We start from the raw sequence: 22,431 nt of genomic DNA on the forward strand, positions 1-22,431 counted from the left end.
AAGGAAGGAAGGAAGGAAGGAAGGAAGGAAGGAAGGAAGGAAGGAAGGAATAGGAAGGAAGGCAGGAAGGAAGGACAAACAGATGACAGACACACAAGATAGCTAGATGGCTCTAGAGATAGAAGCAGAGATTACAGACGGAGATATCCAAAGAGAAGAAAACAGTCAAAATGAATTTAGGCATAGGGTAACCTTGAACTATCTTTTTTTGGTATTCGTAAGTGCCAAGGTCAAGAAAGAGAAGTGTGCTTGCATGTGCACTGGATATCCAATAATGGTATCAACATGTAAAAACCATGCAGATTTGGTGGCGCTTGGTGGGCTCACTCAGACCACGTGACTCTTGATCACGGGGTTTTGAGTTTGAGCTCCATGTTGGGTGTGGAGATGACTTACAAATAAAATGTAAAGAAAGCCCCCAAAACTAAAAACTAAAAAAATTAAAAGTGCACATTTTGAGTATGGATTTATCTTTTAACTTGGAAGATGATTTACAAGAGATAATTCTATGAGAATTCTGCCAGTAACTCTTTGTCCATAACAAGGAGACTCCTTTCCAGGTGTACTTCACTACATGTGATACACATAATCCTAATTTTATGTACATTCTATTCTTCTAAATTAAATCATACTCAGACCCACAAGAGAAAACTTCTAGGAACAGAGTATCACTATTTCACCTATAAAATAAAAAGCCTACATAAAAATATATAACCATTTTTACATAAATTTCCCATGGATCTATAATATTTTATATGAACTAAGTAAAAATGAGGTTGGTCTTATCGACTGTTCTTAATCTGTAAGGTAGAAAATTTTAAATGTAGAAGAACATGAAAATAAAGATATTAATTGGTTCTCAGAGATTATCAAACTATAATGTGAAATTATAATCAAATCATAATGTGAAAGCCAATTCCTGAAAAAGGGTAGAAAACAATAATATATGTCTGCCGAAGATGATGGAATGCAATCAGTTTAACAATGAGCAAAACTATTCCCTTACCCATTACTTACTTTTCCATATAAAATTCATATTTGTTTTGCAGAGTTTCTCAGTTGCTGAGAAACTGTGGTGGTTTCCCAGTGGCTTTTCCTTCCATGAGACAGAGTTGCCGTTGGAAAGCCTAGCATATAGGTGGGCCACGTGACTCGTTCTCGCCAATGGATTTTGAGGGAAAATCGATTTTATCACTTGCAGGTCAAGGTGGTGAAGAGGCCAGTGCAACTTAACCTTTCCAGCAGCTGGGACCAGCACTTCAAGGATTTGAAGCATGGCAGAATCCCAAGAAAGAAGAGCCTGGATCTTCATCACTAAGAGAAAAGCTGCCTGACAGCTAGGAACAGCCACAGTAACACATAAATGAACGAGAAATACTCATCACATACATATACCGTATACACAATTGGATGAAAGGCCTAAATGTGAGGCCTGAAACCATAAATGTCCTAGAAGAGAACACAGGCAATAACCTCTTTGACACGGGCTGTAACAACTTTTTTCCTAGATAGGTCCCCTGAAGCAAGGGAAACAAAGCAAAGGGTAACTATTGGGACCACATCAAAATAAAAAGCTTCTGCACCGTGCAGGAAACAATCAACAAAACTGAAAGGCAACCTACAGAATGAGAGAAGATATTTCCAAAGAGCATATCTGATAAAGGGTTAGTATCCAAAATATATAAAGAACTTATAAAACTCACACTCAAAACCAAATAATTCAATTTAAAAATGGGCAGAAGAAATGAATAGACATTTCTCCAAAGACATACAGATGGCCAACAGACATGCAAAAAGATACTCAACATCACTCATGATCAGGGAAATGCAAATCAAAACTACAATAACAGATCACCTCATACTTGTCAGAATGGCTACAATCAACAACACAAGAAGCAACAGGTGTTGGTGAGGATGTGGAGGATGTGGAGGATGTGAGGATGTGAGGATGTGGTGCATTCCACCATTGGTAGGAATGCAAACTGGTGGAGCCATTGTAGGAAAGGAGTATGGAAGTTCCTCAGAAAGAAAAAAACAGAAGTACCCTATAATCTAGCAATCCTACTAGTAGGTATTTACCCCAAGGATACAAAAACACTAACTCAAAGCGACAGATGCACCCCTATGTTTGTAGCCGCGTTATTTACAAGAGCCAAGATATGGAAGCAGCCCAGGTGTCTGCCAACTGATGAATGGATAATATGAATGGAAGATATGGAATGAATGATGTGGAATGGATGAATGGAAGATATGGTATACATACGTGATAGAATATCATTCAACCCTAGAAAAGAATGAAGTCTTGTCGTTTGCAACGAAGTGGAGTTAGAAAGTATTATGCTAAGTGAAGTCAGTCCAAGACAGACAAATACCACATGATTTTACTCACATGTGGCGTTTAAGAAACAAATGAGCAAAGGGAAAAAGAGAGAGGGAGACAAATCAAGAAACAGACCCGAAGTAATAGCGATCAAATTGGTGGTTACCAGAGGTGGGTGGGGACATAGGTGACACAGATGATGGGGATTAAGGAGGGCACTTGTTGTCACGAGTACCAGGTGATGTATGGAAGTGTTGGATCATTATACCGTCCACCTGAAACTAATATAACACTGTATGTTAACTAACTGCAATTCAAATAAAATCTTAAAAAGCCAAAAAGAATATTCTTTATAACTGAAATGGTATCGCTTGTTTATTACTACGTCAACAGGATCTGTATAAAAATACTTTCTTCGATGCCATAACCACATACTTTCTAACCCAGGGCAGCACAGCAAAATCTTCTATAATGATGGAAATATTTCTACCCTGTCCAATATGGCAGCCACAACTCTCTTGTGGCCATTGAAGAAATAAAACTGTTATTTAATTTTAATTAAACTGAAATGTTAACAACCATGTGTGGCTAATGACTACCATAAGGGGACACTCAGTTCTCTAGCAATAACATTCAAACTTTCAACAGGAGACAAGATGGTTTTCAGCATACCTTCCTACCTATTAATAGTCTGTGTTCCCGAATCGTGAAAAGTTTGACAAAAGTAAAGGTGAATTTTGGTTAATTACATTTGTTTATCTAAAAAGAAAGAGGATAATTAACAATTATCTACATCTATTATCTGGAGATAATACACTTATTTTATTTTTCCTCCAGAAGCACATTTGAAGATAACGTTGACTCTTGATCAGCACACGGGCAAAGGGCATGAGGTTTATCAGTAAAGTCTGGAGAATCACATTCCTTGCTACCCTGGGCCAACTGCTGCCTTTGGACAAATATTGCAACTATACCCTCTTCCTTTCCCCCCACTTTGTCAATTAATATGAGTGAAATAGGAGTATGACAGTTCATAGAAATGCACGTGGCCAAAGTGTCCCTCGACTTTTTACAGCATTTCCATATCCGATACACTTGCAGTACTAATATATTCCTGAGGTATAAATCTGGGGAACGTCCACTCCCTACAAACCCCTCACAGTGAACCCATTGAACCCATTGTTGATAGTGGGGTAATTCAGGTGACTCACTTTTCACTCTCCCTCACTGTTTCCTTGACCAGCGCAAGCCCCACTCCCCATCCAGTGCCCCAAAGTCTAGTCCAACAGCAAGTGCCATGTGCACCTGGCCTGAGTGTTGGGGCACGAAACGGTTTCTGCACCCTGGTGAAGACAATCAGGATAGAGAGAAGACTGGAGGAAAACAAACCAAATTTTCTCTAGAGACACAGTATGAAAAATCAGTTTTTGAATCAAAGAGCAATTCAGTGAGTAAAGTCTGTTGATTTTAATGCTTCACAATTGTTTACTATTTTTCTCTTGGCAATTTCAGATGTTTAGAAAAAGCGTTTATTTTGAGAAATGAGTATTTATCACTGTTTATAAAGATACAGAACAGAACAAACAAATCTAACCAAGATACTACCCAAAAAGGGGGGGGGGGGAGAAACCCAGATGAGGCCCTTGTCAATTTTTCATCGGCAAAGCAAAAAGCATCACACTAATAAAACGTAATTAAATCATTAAATATTTAAAATGAATTTCTAACTCTAGCTTATGGAATAAATTCCCTTTCATGTATTTGAAACCCTATTATGAAGTCTATACATAAAGCACAATCAAATGTAAAACCAAACAATTTAATGTAGTCATCTCAATCAAAAATTCCATTTCATTTATCCTTCCAAAATCTAAATCACCTTAGAACCCTACATCACCATTTATATTTCCTTCACATCAGGAAACGCATAACAAACACTGTTACAAATACATTGCTCACAAAGTGGTTGTACCTTATAAAATATAACTCATTCATTTCACATGTTTCATTTCATTTCAATAATAATGTATAATAGCATTGTCCAATTTACAGTGAATGTCATATTTCTGGTAGAAAATATAATGGATATTTACTGACTTCATTTTTTATATCATTCACAACCAACTATCTATACATGTATATGTCCTCAATGTCCTTCAGACAAGCATTTCTGACAGTGAGGAGTAGGTATATGCCTTTGTAAGAAAGAATTAGATTCATGATCACATTCTTTGGTAGAGATGTACTATATGAACTTATTACATGGATCTGAATACATCTATTGGGTAAGCACATCTCTTATAGAATACTACATATATTAAAAGTTTAACATAATAACACTAGGCTAACCAATCCAATAAATGCTAATAAATACCCAAATACATTACAAAAATCACAAGTATACTCCTGGGTTGTTTAACCCTGGCCAAGCAAGCGTTGCCCAAATCACAAACAGGACTCATTTCTTTTCCCTGCCTCTCCCTTACAATCATCCAAATGTGCCCATTCTACTAAAATATCTTTGGAACTTCTACACATCACATCTCCCTTTCGTGACTTCTTAGTCCAGCCTCCACGACCCTCCATGCCTGCCTATTCTCTCCTGGGTTTGCCTTTTCGGCAATTGTTTTATGTTTTAAACCCACTTAAGAGTCTATGTTAAACCTGCCATTTCTGGGACACCTGGGTGGCTCAGCTCGTCCAACTCTTGATTTCAGCTCAGGTCATGATCTCACAGTTCCTGAGACCAAGCCCTGCATCAGGATCTGTGCTGTTAGCACAGAACCTGCTTGGGATTCTCTCTCTTCCTCTCTCTCTCTCTCTCTGTCCCTACCCTGCTCGCTCGCTCACACACACACACACACACACACACACACACACACACACACTCTCTCTCTCTCTCTCTCTCTCTAACTAAATAAAGAAACTTAAAAAAAAAAACTGCCTTTTTTCAATCTCCTCAATCTTCCCTTGGGCTCTCATGCAGAGAAAGCAATGGAAATCTTTGTAAGGAGGAGGATTATTTAAGGGCATAGAGATCTGTTTCAGTGAAATTATCCTACAAATGCACCACATAAAGTAGCTGCTTCACTGTCAAATGAACAATCAAATTACAAAAATACCTATACACAGTTTTGTTTTTCCCTTCTTCTTGGCTGACCCAGTCGTGCCACCTAATGTAATGGTAGCTCAAAATAATGGCTTCACAACCAAAAAATTCACTCTATCACTAATATGTTGATTGTGCTTACCTATCAGATATATTAGGAAAAATACCTTTTGCTTTCATGTTCTTCCTAGAAATTTCTCTCATTCCACATCTCCTTCAAAGTTCATCATTCCTTAAGAACATGATCTAAATTCATTAACATGTCACACGGGTCCTTCACAATCTGACCCCACAAGATTTCCCCTACGCCCCAACCACAGACGCAATGCTCCAGGCAGAATGGACCGTGAGGAGCATTCAACTTTCACATGCTGTCGGGACAAGCTGACACACTCACATCCGTGTTTTGACATCTGCTAACCCTAAAACTACTCAGTTATTCAGGCATTTGTCAGATTTCACTTCTAGGAAGTAAGGAGATATGCTTAAGGCCCTGGGATTATATTGTAGAACCAAACAGATCTGCAAAATAAAGAAGTATTGTCAGATGAAGAGAAACAAAGGCCAAAAGGGAAAGTTAGGAAACGGAACGTTCAAGTGTGTCATTTCAAAGCTGTAAGGGGACTTTGTATCTTGCAGTTCTAGAAAATGAAAACATGGATTTTAAATGTATGTTATTATCTGTTTACCTCTCAAACATCTGTATTGAGTTTTACAAAGAAATAGTAGCCTTAGCAAACCGTAAGAGACTCTTAAATACAAAGAACAATCTGAGGGTTGATGGGGGCATGGGGGAGAGGGGCAAGTGGGTGATGGGCACTGAGGAGGGTACTTGTTGGGATGAGCACTGGGTGTTGTATGAAAGCGATGAGCCACGGGAATCTACCCTGAAATCCAAGAGCACACTTTACACACTGTATGTTACCAATTTGACAATAAATTATATTATGCAAAAAAAAAAAGAAAGAAAGAGTGGCCTTAGTATTTGCTGCCAATGAGGTTTTAGATTTTTTCTTAATTTTCTTAAATCATTCTTCTTTTGTCTCTAATAAGGATTTTTAATTAAAAAAATTTTTTTAATGTTTATTCATTTTTGAGAGTGTGCAAGCATGGGAGGGGGAGGAGAGAGAGTGGAAGACACAGAATCTGAAGCAGGCTCCAGGCTCTGAGCTGTCAGCACAGAGCTCGATGTGGCCCTCAAACTCACGAGTTGAGAGATCATGACCTGAGCCGAAGTCAGACGCTCAACCCACTGAGCCACCCAGGCATCCCTTTAATTTTTTTCAATGTTCATTTATTTTGAGAGAGAGCAAGCAAGGGAGAGGCAGAGAAAAGGGGAGCCAGAGGGCCCAAAGCAAGCTCCACGCTGTCAGCATGGAGCCCAATGCAGGGCTCAAACTCACAAACCGCGGGATCATGACTTGAGCGGAAATCACGAGTCAGATGCTTAACTGACTGAGTCACCCAGAGGCCCCTCTAGTAAGGAACTTTTACCATGGTAAAGAAAAGGAGAAAATGCATATGCTGATATGATATACATTCATTGTCCAAGGTTAACCATTTCCACAAAATAACCATTATGTTTATTGTCTAAGGATACCATTTCAATGAAGCATATTCTCTAAATGTATATAGACAGGGGTTTAAAAAAGAATGTACTCTCTTCTTTGGTCTTTTAATCAAGTAAATTGAAACAAACTATTAAAATGTTTTCCAGAAATATATATATATGTGTGTGTGTGTGTGTGTGTGTGTGTGTGTGTGTGTGTGTGTGTTTCAATAAAAACCAACCTTTTGCTGATATTTTCACATGGAAGAAGAATCTTAGTCATGCATGGCATTCTACGTATTTTAGTGAGACCCCAACAAACCGGCTCTCTCTCCAGGGTCGGGGTGGGGGGCCTTCTATCCCTATACAGTTGAGCGGGAGGCAGTGAGTATGACTGGTTTATAGAAAAATAACACTGGGGCGCCTGGGTGGCACAGTCGGTTAAGCGTCCGACTTCAGCCAGGTCACGATCTCGCGGTCCGTGAGTTCGAGCCCCGCATCAGGCTCTGGGCTGATGGCTCAGAGCCTTGGAGCCTGTTTCCGATTCTGTGTCTCCCTCTCTCTCTGCCCCTCCCCCGTTCATGCTCTGTCTCTCTCTGTCCCAAAAATAAATAAACGTTGGGAAAAAAAAATTAAAAAAAAAGAAAAATAACACTAAAAATAATAAAGTACTTAAAATGAACCATAAGAAAGGGGAGGGGGCATATACATCATATATGTTATTAATCCATATTCTAGAAAACAAATTTGGGAATCTGAGTGATCAAATTATTTTTCTAATTCAATATAAAGTTAAAAATAACTAATTTAGCTGAAAACTATGAAAGCTCACTTTTTATTTGCCAGGCTTAGTATGAAGTATTAAGTGAGTATGAAGCTATTAAATTAGATACCGAGTCAGATGTATCAGGTTTTTTGTCCATGCTGCACTGGCCAACTCTGGGGAAGATGTTTAAGCCTCCTGATACCCCAAGTTCTTTACATATAAAATTAATATTTCTTTATCTTTTTATCACTTTGTACCAACCTCAGTATATTATAATTGATTATGTGTTTTTTCCACATTAGATAATAAACTCAAGAATTAAGATTAGGACTGATTCATTTTTTTTTCTTCTCCACAGGACGCAGCAAAATTTTTAACACTGCTGTTATTTCACAATTGGTACAGAATAGTGGAGGACTTACATTTTACGTTAGAATTCTAATTCCCCAAAACTGAAATCTGAAAAGAGTTACCAATTCCAAAAAGTTTATCAAACACTGAGTCAAAGAAACCTGAGTTTCTTTTCTGGAGAAGTTATCAGAACCTTACCCGTGTAAATGTACATTAGGATCCTCTTAGAAGAAGTGACAAGTCAGTGTCAGAATCCCTCTCAACCGAAGTGATCAGCACCAATGGTTTCTTTGTGAATGGAAAAGCCCTTCAAACGCAACAACCCTAAGCAGCAAAGAGGAAATAAATGCTTCTCTTCACATACGGCCATGGCCTCTACCTTGAGTGGAGTTTCCAACATACTCCCTCTTCTCCCAAAATCCAGATGTCTTACACTTTATCTCTAGTTTCTAGATTTCTCTAATGTAAAATCACATAAAGATACTAGAAAAGAAATTCGAGTATGGAGTCCTAAGATTTAATTGTTTACATTTGATAGATTATTCCTAATCCAATAATAATGTTTTTAGACTCAAGGGTCTTACCAAAGTATTCTATTTTTATTGAAACACCTCTCTTATCATATTCACATGTCTTTTATTTACAAAGCATTTCATTATATAATTATAACAGCAAGTACCATGGTCACTAACCAGTATGAGGACAAACAACACTATCTCTTGGTAAGCATTAGCTCACCTGCAGGGAGGGGTGACGGCCTGCAGAGGGCCCCGCTGAGTGACTGTTCAGCAAACAGGAGGCACCAGTACACAGGTTTTAGGGGAGAACAGAGGGCATCCCAACAGCTGGAGAGTTAATTAAGTGGGGAGGGGGGCAGGGGGGGTCACTTATGTGGATGTTCATGTGTATCACTGTTGCAGGAAAGACACTGCAGAAGACCTTGGTTTGAAAGGGTCCTAAAGCAGCTTCTTCCAAATCTAAAACCATCTGTGACCAGTAGGAAGACACCCTGTAAAGCTTTTTCTTGTCATATATCTTTTTTTCTCAAGACTACAGAGCCTGTTACAGTAGAAAACATGCTTTCTACCCATATGTATCCCATGGAATAATACGGCACTGTTGTATCAAAATTGTTTATGATACATCTTTAAACATGATAGATTAATTAACGTATTACAGCATGAATGATGCCCAAAATGTCTTTACTATAAGATGATCTTGGCCACAACATGCTATTTTTCTCACTGTCATCCAAAGGCTGGCCTCAGGTATCCCAAATTTGTTTTGCTTTTTACCAAATAAGATAGAACAGAACAGTTTAGGAAAGTGGGAGGCACTGTCCCCACTTGCAATTAAATGTAAGCTGACAATTAGTGTTGAGTGAAAGCGCTGGCTGGGATTTCATAAAGGGCCCAATCTGATCTGCCTCCCAAAAGCATTTAGGCAGTAATGGATGACTTACAGATAAAGCATCTGCCTTGGGTTCAAAATAAATTTGTAACCCACAAGACACAGAGCAAAGGCAGAGAGTATGCTGTCTAATCAGGATCTAAAGAATGATCAGGAATCGAGTGGTGACTTTTCTTGCCACTCCAGCCCAAGCATTTCAGACCTTCTTCTTTTTTTTTTTTTAAGTTTATTTTTGAGAAAGAGAGACAGAGACAGAGCGCAAGCAGGGCAGGGGCAGAGAGAGGGAGACACAGAATCTGAAGCAGGCTCCAGGCTCTGAGCTGTCAGCACAGAGCCCAAAGCAGGGCTCGAATTCATGAACCATGAGATCATGACCTCAGCCAAAGTTGGACACTCAACCGACTGAGCCACCCAGGTGCTCCAGACCTTGTGTTTCTAGGGAGGGGATTAAGCAGTAAGGAGCTTCACCTGATGCAGTAGCCTGAAAGCTCCACATGTGTATCCGTGCAAGGCCATATTGAGAAAAGTCATCTATAGTGGCTGTCATCAAAGAAGATGAGAAATGAGTAACTTTATTGCCCCAATGACCCTTTCCCTGTCAGCTCACACACCCACCCACCTTGTTCTTCTGCCTCTTCATTTCCACATGTGCCAGACCTGTTTCAAAAACAAAGCTGTCAGGGGGGCCTGGGTGGCTTAGTCGGTTAAGCTTCCGACTTCAGCTCAGGTCATGATCTGGTGGTTTGTGAGTTTGAGCCCTGCTCTGGGCTCTGAGCTGACAGCTCAGAGCCTGGAGCCTGCTTCGGATTCTGTGTTTCCCCCTCTCTCTGCCCCTCCCCTGCTCACATTCTGTGTCTCTTTGTCTCTCAATAATAAATAAACATTAAAAAATTAAAAAAAACAAAAACAAAGCTGTCAATTGCAGGTAGCACTTTTTTGATTACTGGCCTGAGAAAAATAATTTTTTCCACCAAACAAAATGAAGATTGTCAAGAATCTGCAGGAAGCAGATACACAGGCAAGAGTTTCTTTTAGGCAACTGGGATTCATAACTTTGAATTTCTACCTTGCTTCACTAAAAAAGTTTCACTTTTTTGAGAACTAGTGAAAAATACCAAGAGTCTAGGTAAAGAGCATCACACACACCATTTTTACTTATTTGAAAACAAACAGAAATTCTTGAGAGCTTGGTGAAAATGTCACTTTCAGTGTTTTCTCCCTCAAGAGAATTCCTGGGGCGCCTGGGTGACTCAGTCGGTTGTGGCCGACTTCGGCTCAGGTCATGATCTCGCGGTCTGTGAGTTCGAGCCCCATGTCAGGCTCTGTGCTGACAGCTCAGAGCCTGGAGCCTGTTTCAGATTCTGTGTCTCCCTCTCTCTGACCCGCCCCCGTTCATGCTCTGTCTCTCTTTGTCTCAAAAATAAACGTTAAAAAAAAAAAAATTAAAAATAAATAAATAAATAAAAAGAAAATTCCTTTTAGTTCTAAAAATACAAAATACACAAATTAGTAAAATAAACAAATATTACAAAGCTATTTGGTCTTAGAGAATCTCCTAGAGTATCTCAAATGGTCAGTATTTCATTGCTAATACTCAAAACTGGCTTCATCTTTCAACTCACCTACAACAGAAAATTTTCTTCTATATTCATGAGTCATTTGAAACATCGCTGTATTTCCAGAGGCCTCCTTTTGAAGTCACTACCTACGAAATTATTTCAAGGGAGTCGAAGAGAAATCGAAGACACCTCTGAGCTCATGCAACCAGACAAGCCTGTTTTATGAGTGAACAAAGAGGAGTGTCACAGTTGGGTTGAATATTCCTTACTCTCAAACGACAAATGAACCTTCAAAGATGGTCCCTATTACTATTACGCAGTAGACACCACAAATGCTACATCACAGCTGCAAATTACTTTGGAAAATTAATTAATTTGGGAATTATGGAAACGTCTATGGAAAGTTACAAAATGGATGCAGGGAACAGGAAAAAACAAAACCAAAAAAACAAACCACATTCCAATAATACTCAAGTTGTACTGGAAAGTGAAGTTCTCCACGGCTACTATTTTTCAAACTTTGACCAACAAGAAAGCCAGATTCGCTGGATTCCAGAGAGTCTCTCTGTCCCCAAATCTCCTTCCAAGGTGGAACCAGCACCAGTTAGGAGCTTGTAACTGCCAGGAAACACACACCAAATAGCGTTTACTCACTAACATTCAAAACGAACTTAAATGCCCACTCCCTACCACTAACCATCAATAGATGTGTTTCTATGTCTTCAGTTATTGTCATCTTTTTAGAGATGCCTGAAAAACCAAGGTCTGAGGAAGGAAGGAAGGAAGGAAGGAAGGAAGGAAGGAAGGAAGGAAGGGAGGGAGGGAGGGAGGGAGGGAGGGAGGGAAGTTCCTCCATCTCCCTTTGGCGCTGGTTTCAGGCAACCTGCAACCTTTGTAAATTGCTAACCACTCACCAGGTCTTTATATAGATCAGTAGAGAGAAGGTCACCGAAGCCAGGGCTAACATTTGCACTTGTATTTCCCAACACCACCTGGACCGGGGATTAAACTTCACAGATTAACTAACTACCGACAAACATAAACCAGCCTCGCCTTCCACACGCCACCTGCTTGCCAACAGATTCATTTCTCCTCTTTCTTTTATTAACATAAACAAACATAGTTACACAGCAGCAATGATCTGTCTCTTCGTGGCACTGCATATGCAAAAGTAAACACCCAAGTAGGGGCACCTGGGTGGCTCAGTCAGTTAAGCATCTGACTTTGGCTCAGGTCATGACCTCATGGCTCCTGAGTTTGAGCCCTGCATCGGGCTCTGTGCTGACAGCTCAGAGCCTGGAGCCTGCTTCGGATTCTGTGTCTCCCTCCATCTCTCTCTGCCCACTCATGCTCTGTGTCTCTCTCTCTCAAAAATAAACAAACATTAAAAGAAATTTTTGTAAAGTAAATACCCAAGCAACATTGTGATTTCAAAGCAATCTTTCAGGGAAAACTGGACTTCAGGAAGATAAGGAGACGATAAAGAATTACTAGAAATCTTAACATGACATTCAAGACAAAATGAAAAGTCGTTTATAATCATTTTCACAGGAGTGTTATAGATTATGTAACTTTTTCAAAACATGCAGATTTCAACATATGATCATTTCAACATGATAATTATCTACAGTTTTTAAGACATTATTCTAAAATATATATATTCCAGGGGTGCCAGGGTGGCTGAGTCAGTTGGGTGTCCAACTTGGGCTCACATCATGATCCCGTGGTTCATGGGTTTGAGCCCCATGTTGGGCTTTGTGTTGACAGCTCGGAGCCCGGAGCCTGCTTCAGATTCTGTGTTTCCCTCTCTCTCTGTCCCTCCCCCACTTGTGCTCTGTCTCTCTCTCTCTTGCAAATGACATATCAGACAAAGGGCTAGTATCCAAAATTTATAAAGAACTTACCAAACTCCACACCCGAAAACCAAATAATCCAGTGAAGAAATGGGCAGAAAACATGAATAGACACTTCTCTAAAGAAGACATCCAGATGGCCAACAGGCACATGAGAAGATGCTCAATGTCGCTCCTCATCAGGGAAATACAAATCAAAACCACACTCAGATACCACCTCACACCAGAGTGGCTAAAATGAACACATCAGGAGACTATAGATGCTGGAGAGGATGTGGAGAAACAGGAACCCTCTTGCACTGTTGGTGGGAATGCAAACTGGTGCAGCCGCTCTGGAAAACAGTGTGGAGGTTCCTCAAAAAATTAAAAATAGATCTACCCTATGACCCAGGATTAGCACTGCTAGGAATTTACCCAAGGGATACAGGAGTGCTGACGCATAGGGGCACTTGTACCCCAATGTTTATAGCAGCACTTTCAACAATAGATAAATTATGGAAAGAGCCTAAATGTCCAACAACTGATGAATGGATAAAGAAATTGTGGTTTATATACACAATGGAATACTACGTGGCAATGAGAAAGAATGAAATATGGCCTTTTGTAGCAACGTGGATGGAACTGGAGAGTGTTATGCTAAGTGAAATAAGTCATACAGAGAAAGACAGATACCATATGTTTTCACTCTTATGTGGATCCTGAGAAACTTAACAGAGGACCATGGGGGAGGGGAAGGAAAAAAAAAGGGTTAGAGAAGGAGGGAACCAAAACATAAGAGACTCTTAAAAACTGAGAACAAACTGAGGGTTGATGGGGGGTGGGAGGGAGGGGAGGGTAGGTGATGGGCATTGAGGAGGGTACCTGTTGGGATGAGCACTGGGTGTTGTATGGAAACCAATTTGACAATATATTTCATATTAAAAAATAAATATTTTTTTTTATTTAAAAATTTTTTTTCAACGTTTATTTATTTCTGGGACAGAGAGAGACAGAGCATGAACAGGGGAGGGGCAGAGAGAGAGGGACACACAGAATCGGAAACAGGCTCCAGGCTCTGAGCCATCACCACAGAGCCTGACGCGGGGCTCGAACTCATGGACCGCGAGATCGTGACCTGGCTGAAGTCGGACGCTTAACCAACTGCGCCACCCAAGCGCCCCAAAAAATAAATATTTTTTTAAAAATTAGAAAAAATACATAGTTATTGCAAAGAACTTAGAATCTGTCAATACTTCAAGGACCTGATGAAATCTGATGTAGCTGCACTGGACAGAAAAGGCAGAGGTGAGGCATGAGTGAAGGTAGGGAAAGGCCCAGACCTAGGGGACCCATGGCCATAATACAGCAATGTAGATTTTATTCTAAAAAATTTTTTTAATGTTTTATTTATTTTTGATAAAGACACACACAATGAAAGCTGGGGAGGGGCAGAGAGAGAGAGACACACACACACAGAATACAAAGCAGGCTCCAGGCTCCGAGCTGTCAGCACAAAGCCCGACACAGGGCTTAAACGCACAAAATGTGAGATGATGACCTGAGCTGAAGTCGGATGCTTAACCGACTAAGCCACCCAGGGGCCCCTAGCTTTGTGTTTTTTAAGCAAAGTCCAGCTTCAGAGCAGAACCTATACTGGAAGCAGCAGAAGTGGATACAGGGATGTTAATCAGGGGACTACTGATTATCTAGGAGAGAGATGGAACCATTTGCTATGAAAGAGATCATAAAGAGATCCAAAAGAGATTTCATAAAGAATGGTTAAAATTGATAACAAATTAGATACAGGAGGGATAAGGAAAACAAGAGAGAAAGAGATCTCTCGCTGTAACATAAGGATTTTAATCCCAGCAATGTGCTGCTGGTGAACCAAACAGAAATGGAACATTGCATACCACCTCTCCCCCATCATGCCTGATCTGCAACAGAAGCTCAAAAGAATGAAAAGGTCGGTTTTTAGAGTGAAACCAAATTTTGCTCAATTCTTCTCACAAGTGATGCAAGGCGGGTTTTTTCCCCACTCTGGGTCAAATCCGTATCTTTGAACGGGATTCAAAGACCGTAGCCCGCCGATGCAAACGGAAACAAGTGCGGCAGGGGTGACATTGTTCCGTCACCACGAGGAAATAGCCTACAGTAGGTCATCTGGATTATGAATTGTCTACCTCTACATCTTGGCAGGTATGCCGTGGACAGCTAACAAAAAAACAAAAACAAAATCGTGTCATACGGGGCACCTTGGTTGAGCATCCGACTCTCAGTTTTAGTTCAGGTCATAAAGTTGCGAGGTTCGTGAGTTCAAGCCCTGTGTCAGACTCTGCACTGACAGCATGGAGCCTGCTTAGGATTCTCTCTCTCCTTCTCTCTGTGCTCTTCCCATGCGAATGCTCTCTCTGTCTCTCTCAAAATAAATGAGGAAACTTTAAAATTTTAAAAAATACATGAAAATAGATCTCAATCAATTTGGTAAGGTTTCCAATTTAAATTTCCGAAGACAATCGAGGCCTTGAGTTTCCAATTCTTTTTCAGAAGCCCGTTTTGCTGCTATGGGTTAAAACCTCAAGGTGTAACCCTTTGGATTGAATAAAATCTTCAGACGCTGCACAGTTCGCCACCCTCCCGGACAGTGGCCAAGGCAAAGTTCTGGAGGGCTGGGGAACGGTAGTTAGACCCATGCACAAGGTACAGGGTTCATGCAGCCTGAGAAGGCATTGCAGTCACCGGCCATCGGTTGACCTCCGCGGAGGGCAGGGCCCAGCGGGAGGATCCCAAGGCAGCAGGACCCTGTCCTAGTTCTTTAACCAGAGATAGACCAACATAACCACTGAGGAGTAGTGTGGCCTTGCTACACTACATGTGGACATGCAAACATTCATACTTCATATTTATAAGGATACAGTTCTAATAGAAGATCAGGAATTGAACAGGCATTTTCTCAATGTATATGACCTGTATGCCACTATGCAAAATTATTATTTTCTCCCTGAGCAATCTACTGTGCCATATGGTCGAGCTGCAGCTTACTCAGCAATTAAATCAGTGGGGAAAAAACATCTCAGAGAAAGTTACTCTTGAACATTCTTCAGATCGCCCACAAAGAACGATATATGCGGTTTAGTACATACTTGAGTGTCTTGCAATAAGCCTCACACACTCATCTTCTGTTCCAGCACCGAAACAAATTGCTGTCTCTTCTCTCAAGAAACCAGATCAAACACCAGGCCTGCCTTTGTAAAAATATATGTTTTTGTCTATTTTTTTTTTTTTTTGCTTTTTTATCAAGCACATGTAATTAAGATAAGTTACTTTTTTATCCATTTTCAAAACTGACACTCAGGTACAGTTCTACTCTAATTACTGAAAGGAACATTTAAGGGGAGCCTGGGCAGCTCAGTTGGTTAAGCATCCAACTCTTGATTTTGGCTCAGGTCATGATCTCATGGTCTGGGAGTTTAAAGCCTACTTCGGACTCTACACTGACAATGTGGAGCTTGCTTGGGATTCTCTCTCTCCTTCTTTCGCTGAACGTCCCCTGCTCATGCTGTCTGTGTGAAAGAAGAAAAGAAAAGAAAAAAGAAAAGAAAAGAAAAGAGAAAAAAGAAAGAGAAAGAAAGAAAGAAAGAGAGAGAGAGAGAAAGAGAGAGAGAGAGAAAGAAAGAAGAAAGAAAGAAAGAAAGAAAGAAAGGAAGGAAGGAAGGAAGGAAGGAAGGAGAGGGGGAAGGGAAAGGGAAAGAGAAGAAAGGAAAGGAAGAAACGATTAAGAACAGTTGGAATAAATGCATTATCTAATTTAACTAGTAAATTATCCCTTTTGCCCCCATGTCATTAGAGACAACGCAATGGCACTGACCAAACTATTTGTGTACTTAATGGACAAACTTAAGATTTTTTTTCTCTTTTCTCACACATACATTGAACGTAAATCCAAACTGATCCCAAAGTTGCCTTATTCCTTCAATTATACTCCTTTAATTTTAGAACCAGAAGACAAGCTGAAGATCCTTCTATTTGCCCATCCAAATCCACTCTCCACCCTTCTCTCCCTGTTCCCTACCTCCACGGACCACATCAGCAGGCCCCCGTCCATTCCTGTTGAGGTCAGCAAAAGGGAAGCCATGGTAAGAGATGGGTGAAAGGAACGAGAATGGGGCCAGTGGGTATATCCCCACAGCTCTCCCTGCTAAGTTTACCCCAGATACAAGTCACTACTTCTCTGCAAGACTCTCTCTGTTCAGTTTCCAGATATGCTCCCTGCTCCCATCTCTTTGAATCTATGCTACTCATCCAACACTACCCAGTTTCCATACCTTTATATACAAGCACTCCTTGAAATACCCTAATTTCATTGTGCCACCTGCTTTGTGCTTAAATTCTAAATAATACAATTTACTTTCACAGATGAAAAATTTAAATCTGAGAAGTTAGGTGGCAAACTCAAGGTAACACAATGAATTAGAAGGTCAGGGAATGGCAGAGTGGGAGTAAACCAGAACATTCAGTTGCCAGGAACAGAAACTTCCCTGAAACTAACAACGAACACAGAGGAGGCCATGTACATTACATCACAGAGTTGGAAGCTTAATGGAACAGACTCTGAGCATGGGTAGATGCAGGGTCTTGATCTCTGTTACCGGGAATGTGTCCCTTTTCTCCATGCAGACTGCATTCTCAGGCAGGTTTCCCCGCAGGACAGAACACACAACTTACTAGAAGCTCTAAGACTACTCCTCCCAGTGGTTCTAGCAAAATTCTCATAGACGATGATAGTGAAACAAGCATTATTCACATGCCCACCCACGGACTAACTGTAGTGAATTACAATTCACTACGTCAAAGTAAGATAGCTAGCCTCTCTGGAGTGGGACATTAGGGTCAGCCCCACTCAAAAGAGCATGGACTCAGATGAGGCCAAGATTCTTGAAAGGAAAAAAAAAAAAATACCACTTTCCCAAAGGTAGGGGTAAAAGAAACGCTGTACAGACAGAACCAATGGATAGATAACTGTACATGTATAGGAACAAGAACAGACTCAGTTACCCCGAAACCGATTCGGTTTATGTTTCGTTATTGTACATACTTAAACCAAATAGCACTGACCTGACTTGAACCATCTATCGGGGAAACAAAAGAAGATTACCAAACTAAAAAAACCAATGACTGACATGAGCATGACAGTTACAAGTTACCGAGCATTTTCACATACCTTATTCTCACTTAATTCAGTTATTCCAGGCTAGGAATTCCAAATTCCTTGTCTACCCCTTTCTTCAAGGTCAGACCAATGTTTGCGAATTTCGAGAATCCAAAGATTATTTCTAAATGCTTCAATTGTGTTCACATGTTGTTAAGAAACTACAGTGTAAACATTTGAGAAAAGCTCGTGGTTGTCAGTTTTATTGTGCTAAGAATTGCTGTGGAAATTCGGCCAGAGACCCATCAAGATATATTTCTGGGCCAAAGGCCAAAGTTCCAGGATTGGTCATGTCTTCTTTTTTGCAATCTGCATTTTACCCAGGACCCAGGGGTCACTTGAATACTAAAAATACAGCTTCCCCACCCCCTCTGAAAACAACTTGACCAAGACTTTTACCATCATATTGCAGAAATGCATGGATATGTGTGCTCACTTACCCAGAAATGTGTGGTTAGTATAAAAATCTCAAACAAATGATCAAGAGGTCAAGGCCAGCAAACTCTTGTGATGGTTTTGAAGTAAATTGTGGGTTTGCTCTGGTGAAATTTAGTGGTCGGAAAACACATGAAGACCTCATGATGAAGCATTTAATAAAGTAGCAAATAGTAACAAACCTTTTGTCTGGATCGCACTCAGTTCAGTGAGAATCAGAATCTGATTTGTAAGGTTGAGAGGAAAGACCAAACGTACTGAGGGAACATAATTTGTTTTGCCCTTTTTGATAAAAATAAAAAATATTTATCAACTGTTAAAAGGAATGATATCTTGCCCTTTGCAACAACATGGATGGAGCTGGAGAATATAATACTAAGAGAAATCAGTCAGTCAGATAAAGACAAATACCATATGATTTTACTCATATGTGGCATTTAAGAAACAAATGACCAAAGGGGGGAAAAAAGAGAGAGAGAGAGAGAGAGAGAGAGAGAGAGAGAGAGAGAGAGAGGGAGGGAGAGAGAGAGAGAGGGAAACCAAGAAACAAACTCTTAACTATAGAGAACTTAATGGTTAACAGAAGGGAGGTGGGCAGGGGGCGGGGGAGGATGGGGAAAATAAATAAATAGATGATGGGGGTTAAGAAGGGCATTTGTTGTGACGAGGACCGGCTAATGTATGGAAGTGTTGAATACTCTCTTGTACTCCTGAAACTAATATCACACTGTACGTTACCTATGCTAGAATTTTAAAAAGAGAGAAATTAAAAAGAAAGGAAAGGGTAACAAACATAAAGGTATTGCAAAGGTTTTATATATATACACACATATATGTGTATATAGTTTATATATATATACATATATATATAATTCTGTACAATCATATAAAACAGTGTTTAAAACTGTGTATAGATACCGTTCAAAGTATTTGGAAAGTATTTCAAAGTGTTTAGAAAAAATCTGTAAGGACCATGGATGGATACTGAGGGGTGTCCAACTACAAGTGACAGTCATATCATGTGATGTTTTAAAATGTGTCTTTCTGGAAAGTGATGGCAACCATTGATCAAACCCAACTGGCAGACTTAAGGTCAGTCATCCCCAGGGCAGAGTTTATTCGGGGCTGCTAGTTAGAAAAACCAAAGTTGATAACATCTGTCAAAACTCTAAAATATTTTCATAGCTCTTGACATGAGAGTCAAGTGAAAATACCTGCTCTCTGTTAAAAAAAAAAAAAAAATTCAGAGAACTGGGCACAGGTCAGAGAGCAGGATAAAACAGGAGTGAAAGGTGACTGAAATCCTGAGTTTCTATCTGTGTCTTCCCTCAACAATGTCTAAAGAGCCCTTTTCGTCCCTACCAATTGCAAAATGGAAAGAAAGCAGCCCGAGTCTGTCTGCCTTTTATACCAGTGACTGAGCAGCGTACCATTTAGAGGACGCAATTTCATTCTGTAAGGAGCTGGGAGGCATACCGTAGTCTATAAGCTGCATCTGAGGAATTATCTAAAAGAAAATTTAAAGGACACCGATCGAAGTCTTGGATGGATTTGTTTTATTTTTGGAGTTTGGGTTGAAATGAAATGCAGTACTGGTAACTGAGATCTGGTCACAAGCGAGTCAGGTCCAGAATTGATGCAGACGAATCTCCACCATTCTCTGAACAAACGACCGTGTAGTATGACTTGGAGCCCACAATTCAAAGAGTATTCGTCTCAGTCTGTCATATGAACTTTGACATGTTAACACTGTGCTGGAAGAGATTCCCAACAAGCAGACTTAGCAGAGACTGAGAAGCAAAGCAAGGGCGATTGCAATGGAAGGAACACGGTTGGCCTGTCTAACCTCTGGGCGGGTTCGGGCAAAGTTATGAAACAGATCAGTCTCACGATTCGATCCCTGGGGCTCTGGGTGTGAGTGGCACATCTTTGACATGATCCTCCCCAACATTACAGTTTCCCATCACCATTTTAGGAAAGAACACAGAGGGGAAAATAAGATGGCGGGAGAGCTGATTTTACACAGTCCTTCCATCACACTATGGTTAATACTTAGCTTCTACCAAATCAGATGACCAGTGCATGACACAGGTGTCGAGGAAGAATCAAAAGAATAAACTGTTTACATGCATAACCGCACACATAAGCCTACGTGTTCTAACGTTATCCTAAAGCAAGTTCGACACGTAAAAATATCAACCCTATCCCTCAAAGTGTATAGAACCTAAAGATATAAAGATTATTAAAGACAATTACATACTTAAAAGTGTAACTATAGTGTACCTAGGAGAGTGACAGACAGCTCTACAACGGGTCCTCAACATCGTTGTAACAACTGTGGAAAAATAAACAACCAACAGAAACCCACTGGCTGGGACTCAAAGAATCTAAAGGGTGGATCCACATTATCTCTAGGTCTCTCATTTTGTATTCTCCCCTAAAATGCTACTCCTCCAATAACGTGTAAATAATTTGCGTTCCAAAAGCACGGGGTGGAAGAAAGTCTGCCACTCTCGTAACCTAAGTGTGCAAGATTATCACAGGTGCAGGGAATTAATAAGCAGATTGCCCTACGCCCAGAGTCCTTGGGGACCCATCAAAAAGCAGGAAAGAGACATTTGAGATCTCAGCTCAGTTACAAATAGAATTAAGCAGAGAAAGCGTACGCACCCTGTTCTCATTTTCCCCATTTTCTTTTGAAATTGAGAACACACATTAGGAGTCACTTTGAAGTTAGAGCTGCCTGAATATGATATTATTGATTTCCATAACATGTTTTTGTTCTGCAATGCGGATGTGCATTTTTCAAACATATTAAGCAAGGCTTTGATCTGATGTGTTCCACCAGAACACCGCACAGAGGCTGAAAACCGTTTCTATATAAGGATTGGCTGTGCTGAGGGCGGGGGACATTGCTCTAGCTTGAAAGAGGTTGGAAATATCCCATCTGAAAGCCCTTTTCAGTACTCCTCAGCCTAAACATTTTACTCAGAGGGGTCAAAGGTCACCAACTGTCAAAACAAAACCAAAATTACACAGTGCTCCTGCAAAGAAGCAAAGCGGAGTGGAAACTCAGAGTTCACCAACTGGGCTCCTTAAGGCAGCACGTACCAAACAGTAAAAACGCCCTTAAAAAGTAACAGGTACATTCCTCCAAATCCTACTGATTTTCACAGGTCGTTCAACACGTTTCAAAGACTCGTCTCCCAGGCATCAATGTGGAGACTGAATTGAACTATTCTAGAAGGACGGGTAGGGGGCCGGTCCAAACTCTGAACCGTCAAAGCAACCAGTCTGTAAAGCACCAGATGGTTTCATAACTCTGAAGGTTCATAAATCTTTCTTTAAAGTTTCCAATTTCAAAAAGAGGCTGTTTGCTTTGTGGGATCGGGAATGGGGGAAATTTTTGCCATTGGGTATCTGACCCACAAAACCCTAATAGCCTTTTAAGCTTTCTTGCTCTACAAGCTGGAGACAAGCAGAGACAAACAAGAAACGCAGAGGAGGACGTCATCTGCCAGCCAGCTCCCTGTGAAGAGAAGACCAACCTGAGCCTGCATTTCTCGACCCTGACCCTCTCATCACAGCTGAAGGATGTTCTGCAAGTTTAAACATTCAGGGACTAGGTTTGTCTATTCATCCCTCAGTCAGGAACTTCACAAGTAATTGTGATTATTTTTTTTGTAATGCAACACAACATCTCCAGCTTTTAAATCAAGTTTGGCAGCCCTCAGAAAAAAAAAAAAAATGGAGAAATAACTTCTCAAAGGTCTTCCTGAACGGAGGAAACTTCAACTTTTGGTGAGCCAACTTGATCCCCATGCTCTTTATACGCAGATGTGTTTGAGCTCCCCTCTTTCCACTGCCTACCCAGCGGGAGACAGAGTAGAC

The 22,431-nt window shown here is 40.5% G+C and overlaps 1 long non-coding RNA gene across 1 annotated transcript in view; it reads right to left on the minus strand.

Moving 5' to 3' along the window:
* LOC121020637 (uncharacterized) overlaps positions 1–20,618 on the minus strand; it is a 51,592-nt gene extending 30,974 nt beyond the window's left edge. The window contains exon 1 of the long non-coding RNA XR_005786241.1: positions 20,387–20,618. This is a non-coding gene — a long non-coding RNA (uncharacterized LOC121020637). The remainder of the gene's footprint in view (positions 1–20,386) is intronic.
* Between the last annotated feature and the right edge of the window lie 1,813 nt (positions 20,619–22,431).

This window comes from Herpailurus yagouaroundi, unplaced genomic scaffold, assembly GCF_014898765.1.
Source record: "Herpailurus yagouaroundi ecotype Mexico unplaced genomic scaffold, PumYag 250, whole genome shotgun sequence".
Lineage (NCBI taxonomy): Eukaryota > Metazoa > Chordata > Mammalia > Carnivora > Felidae > Herpailurus > Herpailurus yagouaroundi.